Below are 10,252 nucleotides of genomic sequence, written 5' to 3'. Positions count from 1 at the left end.
CATTCATCTTTATTTATTTGTTGGTTGGTTTGTTCCTTTCCTATATTTATTATTGTGCCTCGCAAATTATTTCCCACTATTTCTCGAAGCACAAAGATGTGGTGTATGCTGCCCCAATAGCTTTGGGGGCTCATGCATACCGTGCAAGAGAGAAGGTTGATACTGTATGTGATCACTTAATGAGGCTATTCCCACGATTCCTGGAAAGCGGGCTAAGGGAGCTTAGCCCGCTTTTCAAGGAACGTTGGAACTACCAGGCTCGCAGGTGAGTCAAGGTGGCTAGCCTGCCGAATTTCCCCCTCCCCTTAAATGAGGTAAATGGAGCAAGCTGCAAGCAGCCTCCCGGGCTCGGGGGTCTCCCCAGGATGCCCTGTGCGCTTATGCAGGGCATCCTGGAACTTCCGGGGGACATGCAGCCGCTGATCCCTGCAGCCCCCGCCGGCTCCGTGACAGAGCTTGCAGTCATGTGGGTGGCCGATCTGGCCGCCCAGGGCTGCCTTTTTATCGTCTGCAGGGGGAGCGGGCTTAGCTACAGACCCGGAAGAAGCTTTTCTCACCGAACGTAAGAATCGCTTCAATATGTGGCAAAGTTAGTCCTATTTTCAGTCTTTTGAAAATTGCCTCTGTTTTCAAAGCTTCTTTTGCAGTAATAAGGGCTAGGAACTTGTTTTTTTTCAAATGGAAGTCCATTTCCTAAAAGGCAAAGTTCTACCCTCAATGCAAAATGCTCTACAGGATACTCACAGGTTTTAAAAATAATATACAGGTTTGACAATAGTAACCAACACCATCCCTGGAATCCTCATTCCTGACCCACCCCAGTGGCCCCACTCTCTTGAAAACACTACCCAGTATGAGGATATCATTTGCATCCAGTTGCTCTGTCTCTGATTATAAAAGCATGACATAATTCTGTTCACTTCACAAATCCCACAAGAGATCTGGAAAATAATCTTCACTGGTGTTGCAACATGCTTAGCAACCCCCAAACAGGTTTTTGGTGGGGTTTTTTTTTTAGAAATTATGCCAATAAATCTCAGATGTTTGATTTACAAATCCTAACTTTGTTCTTAGGATGTAGGGATAAGGGAGGATTAATATCTTCTGAGTCTGAAAACTTCAGAGCTGTGATTTTGTAATGCCTCTCATTTGATTTAGTGGAGACAGAGCTACAGGTGGGGAAAGAGCTACAGACTTTGACAGAAGTGAGACAACCTCTTTGACAGAGGTGCACCTAGGTAATTTTGGAGCCGGGATCTAAAGGCCTTTGGAGGCTCTCCTGCTGCAAGTTAAGCATCATTAAAAAAAAAAAACAACACCAAAAAAACCACATAGGTTCTTGAGGGCACAAACCACACCAGCCAGGACAAACTAAAGAGGATGTGGGGGCCCCCTAGAGGATATATAGGCCCTGGACTTCAGCCCCAGAGTCCAGGGGTTAGAGCACCTCTGGTCAGTGGGAGTAGGGAGAGGTGGATATTAACTATTTAGGATAATGACCTTCACTATTTTCCACATAGGCACCACTTTGGCAAAATAATAACAATAATCCATTTCCTACTCTGCTGATCTCCACACAGTACTGCGGTTTTCCCAATGCTGGGAGGGCCCTTAAGAGAAATGGAGGAATGCACTCAGAAGGGTTATACTTCCTAGCACTCCATGCAGACCTTTCAAGATGATGCAGGGGTTCAAGAGGGCTCTGCTTCCTGCACTGGGAAATGTAAATCACTGCATGGTGGGGATGGTCATCTCCCCATGATGCCAGGGGGCATGTACAGAATATTCAGTCAAACTTTCACACAGGTCCAAATTAGGGGGTTTGCATTTAGGGTTGATGGGGTCCACCATTGGCCCTTTGGTCTTACAGCGAAGAGCACTGATTTAGGCAGCAGAGCATGGTGAGTTGGGGGGGAGTCAGGGAGTTGAGCCTGGTGAGTTTTGGGGACTCAGGGAATGATGCCCAATGCATCAGAGTGTGTCATCAATAGAATCCCCTCCATTAAAAAAAGGGGGGGGGCATTTTTCAACAAAATACTTGATAACAAACCAGAGGGGGAAAATACAAAACGGGGAAATAAAATGCTAGGGTGGTTTGAAGCTTCGGCAGCGGAATTTGGACTGAATCAACACAGGCTGAATTGTCCAGATCCAGTCCAAACAGAATTGTCGTTTGGGTTGAAATCTGAACAGCGGAGCCTTATTTGGCCTGGCTTCAGCCACTTCAAAACTTCAGCTTCTGCTGTCGTCTCTCCTGACCCTAGTATACTCCCCCGGTATAGGCAGGAGACAGACTGGCTTTAAAGCTATTTTCTTCCCAGTGAAGCAAACGAGCAGTGGCTGTGGAGTTTGAATTTGAAAAAGACACACCTGGAAGACTTTTCTCCCCTCTTCCCCGGAGTCCTGGGTCTCAGAGTCTGTTTTCTGAGTAGATTTGATCAATCAGATCCAAACTGAACGAATCAGCCCCATTTGCAGCTGGCCTGCATGCTGTTTGAATTGCACATTCTGGAGGACTCTTTTGTTTATAGGAATAAGGCAAGATAATAGACAATTAATGGCTAAGTTTAGCTCAGCAAAGGGAATCCCTAAGGGAATGTATCACCACTACTGATGTAGTTCAGTATCGATTAGTTAATTTCTTTTCTTGTGCAAGGCAGGAGCAAAAATTTGCTGATAGTACAGCTTTATTTAATTTCGTACGGGAGGGTCTGGGCAGGGTTCCAGAAGAACGTCGCTTCAGTTGAACTGCCAGCGCTAACGTGGGATTCGAAAAAATGCAGACGACAAGTGCAAGCCGGCAAAGGACATAAGGCAAATGCCTCTGTGACAAGAATACCTCCCCTTCTGCTGAGGAGATTTTTTTAATTAATTAGTTAATTAATTAATTAATTAATTAATTAATTAATTTTTGAATTTATATACCACCTTTCATAAAAAACAGTCTCAAGGCGGTTTACAAAAGTTAAAAAACATAGAATAAAATAAAAATTAAAATATTAAGCTAAAAATATAAAAAACCAAGCCTAATTTAAAATCTATAAAATACAAGCATAAAAACTCTACACGGGTAAAAACACATAAAAGCAGCAATAAAAACAATCATGTAAAAGCCTGGATAAAAAGCCAAGATTTAACAAGCTTTCTAAAAACTGTGATGGAGTCTGAGGAGCGAATGGCCACTAGGAGAGCATTCCAAAGATAGAACTTTTTTTCTTAATTGTATTCTGCATTATGCCCAACAAACACTGCTTGCTTTTTAAATTTATTGAAAATTGCTAGTTCTTGTATGGGACAGGGATTGGAAGATTTCCCCTCACTCCTTTCTTTATCTCCTGGTTCACGTAGTTCTCCCTACATGGAGTTGCATGAGAGTGCAGCCATTCTATATCATGGCTGCACTCTTGCACAACTCAATTTGTGCAATGTTTACCCTTGTGCAACAGTGCAACGTTACATTCCACTGTGTGTGCAATGTTGTGCAGTATGTCAGCCGGGGAGAAGAAGGCCGGTGGGGGGCGGAGATATGTGGGGCTCAAATGTACATTCGGCCCTCAGGTCTCTCAGAGTCTTTAAAAGGCCCTGTGGTAAGCCAATGGAATCCAACAAGGCTAAGGAATTTTTAAAGAAAATATACTTGGCCTCACTTTTAAATCAGATCTGAGACACAGGTAAGGTTCTTCATCCCTCTGTCCCACTATCCCACCAAACCTCTCTCCACACTGTTAACTGAAGCAGACATTTTAGCAGAGTTCTCTTACCTACCTCAGCTGATCACTCTCACCTGCCTAGGTGTGTACAGTGGAATGAGCTGCTGAGGTGTTGTAAGGAATCTTTTATGTTTTGTGGTTGAGACGTTTGTCCCCGTGGGGATCCTGTAGCGAGAATGGGGGTTGAGACAGAAAGGGAAAATGAGGGGAAGGGAGAGGGGAAGGAGAAAAAAAAGAGTGGTGTCTGAATAAACTCTTAGTTAAATCTACATAAGATCACTTTGTGTTTGGGAGGGAAGCAGCTATTAAACAGGTGTCAAAAGGGAGAACTCTGATAGCCTCTGCTTCTTCTCACCTAAGCAGTGGGAGGGCACTGCAGGACCTTTAGCCCTGGCAAAGGAAACTGCCTTCTACTGAGTCAGACCATGGGTCTATCTCTCTCAGTATTCTCTACACAGACTGGTAGCGGCTTCTCCAAGGTTGCGGGCAGGAGTCTCTCTCGGCCCAATCTGGAGATGCTGCCAGGCAAGGAACTTGGAACCTTTGTCATGCTAGCATGCAGATGCTCTTCCCCCAAGTGGTCATCCCCTAAGGGGAATATCTTACTTTCAAAGGAGAGTAATAGTCTTCAGGCAACAGTGGGTGGCAGTCTTGTACATCTTCTAAGAGCAACACTGAATTCACGAAAAAACTGCAGCAGGGGAAATGGTAGGTAGGAGTGCAAAGCTGTTTCTGCAGCTGTTCTTAGCATCTTAGTTTTTAAATAGGTTTAGATGCTAGAAGTTCTGTCATCTGTCACAATATGAAAGCTCTGGCTGAACAGTACAAAAGGAAACATTAAAAAAAAGGAATAGCAAATGAGCCATTGAAGAAAAAAAATATATATGCTTCAAAACAAGGGAAGAGAACTTCCTGAGCATTCAGTGAAGTTGGCAGTTACCTTAGATGCCCCCGAGTTCCCCCGAAATGGATTTATTTATCTGTAATCTGTGCAAGCAGGCCTGGTGAGCAACAGCGTAAACCCCATGCTAGAGAACAGGGGCTTTCACACTTTCTTACCCCAGGAGCCATTTCCATGTTGGCTTGTTTGCAAAAGACTGCAGTGAATTGGCCCTTGGTCCTCTAGACATTGCAAACAGTTTGCGGGGGCTGGTGCAGTGGCACCTCTCACTTTCCTGGGCAAAGTGCTTGAGCAGATGCAGGCTACTCAACTCCGGACTTTCTGGCATGACATGGATTATCTAGACTTGTTCCCGTTGGCTTTTGCCTCCACTAGAAGTACTGGGGTTTTGACCGGGTTTGGGGGTGGAAATTGCTTTGGTCTTCCTAGTGGATTATCTTCACCAGGAACGAGATGGGAAGCGTGACCCTGTTGGTTCTCCTGAATCTCTAGGTAGTATTTGATCCCATTGGCCGTGGCATTCTTCTGTATTATTTATCTGGATTAGAAAGTGGAGGCACTGAATCCTGCGGTTCCATCTCTACATGGCAGGTCAATTCCAGAGCATATAGCTGAGTGACCTTTGTTGCACAATGTGCCATTTGGGCTATGGAATTCCACCAGGTTCCACCTTGACCAGCAAGCTATCTTTAGGAAAGTTTATCTGCGATTGCTGTCTACCTCATTTTGTTTTGAAGGAACTCCAGGAAATAGCCTGAATACCACTGGCGTAGAAGCACAACATTACCGTGAGTCCATCTGCAGCTCCTTCTTCCCTCTCCCTCTGGAGAGAAAAACTTGGGGATGGCAGATCCTGATTGGGACCACAGTGGAGGCAAAGAGTTAAAGCCTCCTGCTGTAGTCCTATCCTAGAATGGGGATCCATATGTGTGCTGTCGTTGTTGTTGTTTTAAACAGTCACATTGCTACAGTGCAAAAACTTAAAATACCATCTAGTCTGATTCAGATTTCCAAAATCTGAAAAGTAGATGTGTTGCATTTCAAGATTCAAAACTGAATTGAACCAGGATGTATAAGAATAGTGGTCCACCAAATGCCTTGGGAAGCCATACAACCAGGAGATGATGACATGCCCCCTCTCCTGCTGTTGCTCCTCCTCTGCACCTGGCATTCAGAAGCATCCTGCCTCTGAACTTGGGAGGTAGCCTATGTGATGCATTGCAACCTGAATATCTGCTGGACCATCCTCAAAACCACTCCAATGCACCAAATTAAGTCAACTGATATTGCCATCACGCCAACAATCTTCATGGAATCCATATTTAAGGCTAGTGTCATTCTAACCTTGCAGTTCTCTGATCCCGTCTAGCTTTCTTCTTTGTATACTGGAGGTTGTGCTCTCAAAAGTACAGCTTCCCTGCTGAATTCCTATTACTTATTGGATTCATCTCAGGAAGAAATGCCATCTTGCCTTTCTCACAGTAATTTAAGATGCTTCAGCCCTTAAGCAAACAGAAAGTGGTCTTTTAGTCATGATCTCAGACAAAACATTGCAGAACAGACTTGCTGTAATTCTTAGCATAGATCTCTCCAGGAAATTGGGCAAAGTGCTAGAGTTTCTAGGATTTAACCCCTTATGAGGGATGTTTCGTCCACTGAAATTTTCTCCATGCAGAGAGGTCTGAGGGGCCATTTTAATATGCAGCTGTGTGGAAAACTTCATGACTTGGCAGACAGCTGCTGCACCCTGGCAAAGATTCACTGCTCCACAGTACCCAAGAACTAAGAACTGGCAGCCATTTATTTATTTCTAAAGGGATAGGGTACTGTGGTGTTTTTTTTAATTAATCCATTCCTTGATTCAGGCCAGCTTTTGAATGGGGCTTTAGTTATTTGTATTCTAGTCCTGGAGTAGAGGCGGGGCCATGGCCGTACTATCCATTGGGCAAGGGGAGACAGTTGTCTCCTAGCCTGCTGCCTTGAGCACCCGCCCAGCCTGGGGAGTCATGTGACTTGCCTGCAGCACTGCAAGACCTGAGGAGCTGTGCCTGCGCACCCTCTCTCTCCTGGTCTAGGCTCTTCCCCATCCTGGCCCCATCCAGCCAGCCTTCTCTGGCATCAGGGCTCATACCTCACAGAGGCTCTCAATGACTGGTGGGTGGACACATCCTCCGATGCATCATCGAGGAGCCTTTCCCACCCAAACTGGTGAAAGGCAAGTAATGCCCTTCCCCGCATGCATTTTGTGCTTAGGTGGCCTCCTGCGCCCTCCCACCGCCCGCGACAAGGCAAGGATGATCCAGCCGCTGGCCTCTTTTCGTCTGCCCCTCCCTCTGTGGCTGCCGTGGGCAGGGTGACCATGTTCTCACGTGGGGCAGCTGGGGGTGCCTCGCCTCCAGTGGGCAGGACACCACTCAGTCGATGATCAGTAAGCGGCTTCGTATCAAGAGCAAGGCCTGGGCTCTGCCTTCTCAGTAGTGTGAGCCGCTTCGCTTTCTGTACACCCCCACACCGCAACTCCCCTTTCTTAATTCCCCCTCCCTTATTGCCTGTCCTGCAAACAGAAGGGAGGAGGCTATTCCCTCGAGCTAAGGTAATGGTACATTTTTTTTAATGTGCACCCCCTAATTTTTTCTCTCCTCCCCCCCCCCAGCACCTTCCTTTAAGGCTTTAAGAACCATGTCTCGTGCAGCCCAATCCCGTGCTTATTTGGGGGTAAATATTGCATACTGCTTTATTGGGAGTCCATAAGGCTTTATTGTGTGCATAAGGCTTTTGGGGCAGTAGAAATGCATAAGGCTTTTAAAACGATGCATCGATCCCATGCTTCTTTATTTGGGATTCAATGATTCATAGGGGTTTACTAACGTAGCTGTGCAGTTCCTGTGCTACTTGAGGCAGCATAGAAAGGAAACTGGGCATGTAGCTCATGGAAGACGGTGCCCTCTGCATATACAGATTGTGGAACTGCATTAACAGGCAAACAATTTTGATTTGTTCATTTAAACAAGTCCTGTGTGTGCAGACATCTGTAATTTCCACTTGAATTTTTGAATGGATGCAGGCATGCAATCGGTGTGTGGATGCATAAGGGTTTGTTTGTTTTTAGATTAAAGCCAGCCCCTTTCATCCAGGAACTGGAAGTAAATGAGACATCAGGTAGGGATGTGCATAGGGGTTTGTTTGTTTTTAAATTAAAACCAGCCCCTTTCATCCAGGAACTGGAAGTAAATGAGACGTCAAGTAGGGATGTGCAAACCGGTTCTAATTCGAACCGGTTTGGTTCGATGGTTCGAATTTGGAACCAAACCAGCCATTAGGTTCGAGCTGCTGGTTCAAATTCGAATTGATCCAGGGGGGGCGTTCAAGCAAAACCAAAACCGAACCTCCCCCTCCCAGTTCGAATTTGAACTGAACTAAGCAAACCAGTTTTGTGCGCATCCCTAACGTCAGGGTCAATGGAGCCAAACATAAAGCCCCGAGTTGGAGGTGGGGCAGGGAAGGAGGAAGGGAAAGAAAGAAGGTGTTGAGGAGGAGATTTAGGAAGCAATTGGTGACAGTGCAAGGGGGTTTGGTAATCACTGTGTTTCCCCAGTGGCTGTGAAGTGCATAGGCAATCAATGACTTTGCTGCTGCATTTACTGTATGTGTCCATAACCCTGCCTGGGCAGTATCTCCATTCAGCCATAAATCTCCATTGAGGGTTGCTGCTGCCACTGCTTCTTCTATTTAGGGGTGGTGCAGGGAAGAGGACACGCTGCAATTGTGTTTGGGGGCTTTGGCCACTGCTGCTGTATGATATCCTCAATAAATACAAGTCAAATCCTAAATTATGAGTGGTTGGTACTGAAAATAATGGTTGATTAGTATGTTATGCAGTTCGAATTAGTGGAGGTAAGGAGCATACCCTGATACTGACTAGAAAACCATGGAATAAATGTGTAGGTAGTAGGTGCTTCATTCAGTAGGATTTTTAAAAATAATCATAATTGGACTAATTGAATAATGTTGATATGTGAGCACTATATCAGCTTGTCCTATTTTTTCCGTCCTATTTTTCCACCCAAATTTAGGGTCCCACTTTTGAGGTTCTTATTATTGGACCCAGTGCCTGTTTATATTTATCTTGAATTTTAGACCAAGTATCTATATCCACACATTGCAATTAAAATTCATAAGCTGTACAAAGTATTGAACCAGGCTAATGTTGCTAGAATGCGTAGTGGGGTAGTTTAAAATAGACTGTGGCATTACAAATAGACTGTATTTCTTAGTAAAATTTAGAGTTAAAAGACATCCCTTAACAACAAATAACCTTCTGGGTATATCTGGGACCTAATGTATACATGAGGATGCACAGAAGCTGCAGTCTTGAAGGTCCTTGTGAGCTTAGAGCACTTATTGAAGTAATTAGAAATTCAGTTCATAAGCTTTGTAAAATGATTGTGCTTCCATAATAAGCTTATGATTGTCCTTCCATAAGTGACTTGTAACAAGAGCATACACATACAAACATTGTACAGTGGAATAAGAGACATAAACTAAGATTATGAAGACTAGAGTCCTTTATTAAATCAAGTGTATATTTATTGCTTGTTTATTGAAGCAAGAGCTACACATTTTATTTTTAGAAATAATATAGAAGACTGAGCAGTACGGAGGTGCACAGGAAGTTAAATTCTTTCAATTGCCTTTACTATCTCTTATAAATTTCCTTTAACCGATCCTAATACTATCTCTTTAGATTAGTTGGTTCTGCAGTTATTTACACCTTGTAACTAGTTGGGATAGTTAGCAGAGACATGAGGCCAGGAGAAGGAGAGGAAAGCAGTGAGGGGCCCATTTTAAAATCTCGTCCCTGGGCCCACTCCAAACTTAATACGCCTCTGGGCGGAGCTTACACACAGCCAGCAGCATATCTATCTATCTATCTATCTATCTATCTATCTATCTATCTATCTATCTATCTATCTATCTATCTATCTATCTATCATAGGAACATAGGAAGCTGCCCTATACTAAGTCAGACCATAGGTTCATCTCACTCAGTATTGTCTACACAGATTGGCAATGGCTTCTCCAAGGTTGCGGGCAGGAATCTCTCTCAGTCCTATTTTGAGATGCCAAGGAAGGAACTTGGAACCTAGATTCTCTTCCAAGAGCAGCTCCATCCACTGAGGGGAATATCTTACTGTGCTCACACTTCTAGTTTCCCATTCATATGCAACCAGGGAGGACCCTGCTTAGATAAGGGGATGAGTCATGCTTCTTACCACAAGACCAGTTATCTTCCCTAATATTTTTATACCGCCTGATATATCCATCTTTAGGCGGTGTACAAAATTTAAAACAATATGGAAGTCGCAGATTAAAATCCACAAAACACAATAAAACAATAGCATAAAACAGTTATTAAAACAAATTATTAAAATTCGTTCTTATTAAAAGCTTGCGAGAACAGGTGAGTTTTGAGGGTCTTCCTGAAAACAAACAGAGAAGGAGATGCTCTTATTTCAGTAGGGAGCATATTCCAAAGCCCTGGGGCAGCCACAGAGAAAGCCCGGTCCTGGGTCGCCACCAAACAAGCCGGTGGCAACTGTAACCAGACCTCTCCAGAAGATCGTAACAGGCGGCAGTGTTC

The sequence above is a fragment of the Hemicordylus capensis genome, chromosome 5 (genome assembly GCF_027244095.1).
Source record: "Hemicordylus capensis ecotype Gifberg chromosome 5, rHemCap1.1.pri, whole genome shotgun sequence".
Taxonomy (NCBI): domain Eukaryota; kingdom Metazoa; phylum Chordata; class Lepidosauria; order Squamata; family Cordylidae; genus Hemicordylus; species Hemicordylus capensis.
The sequence above is the reverse complement of the archived record's forward strand: the minus strand, read 5'-3'. Positions refer to the sequence as shown.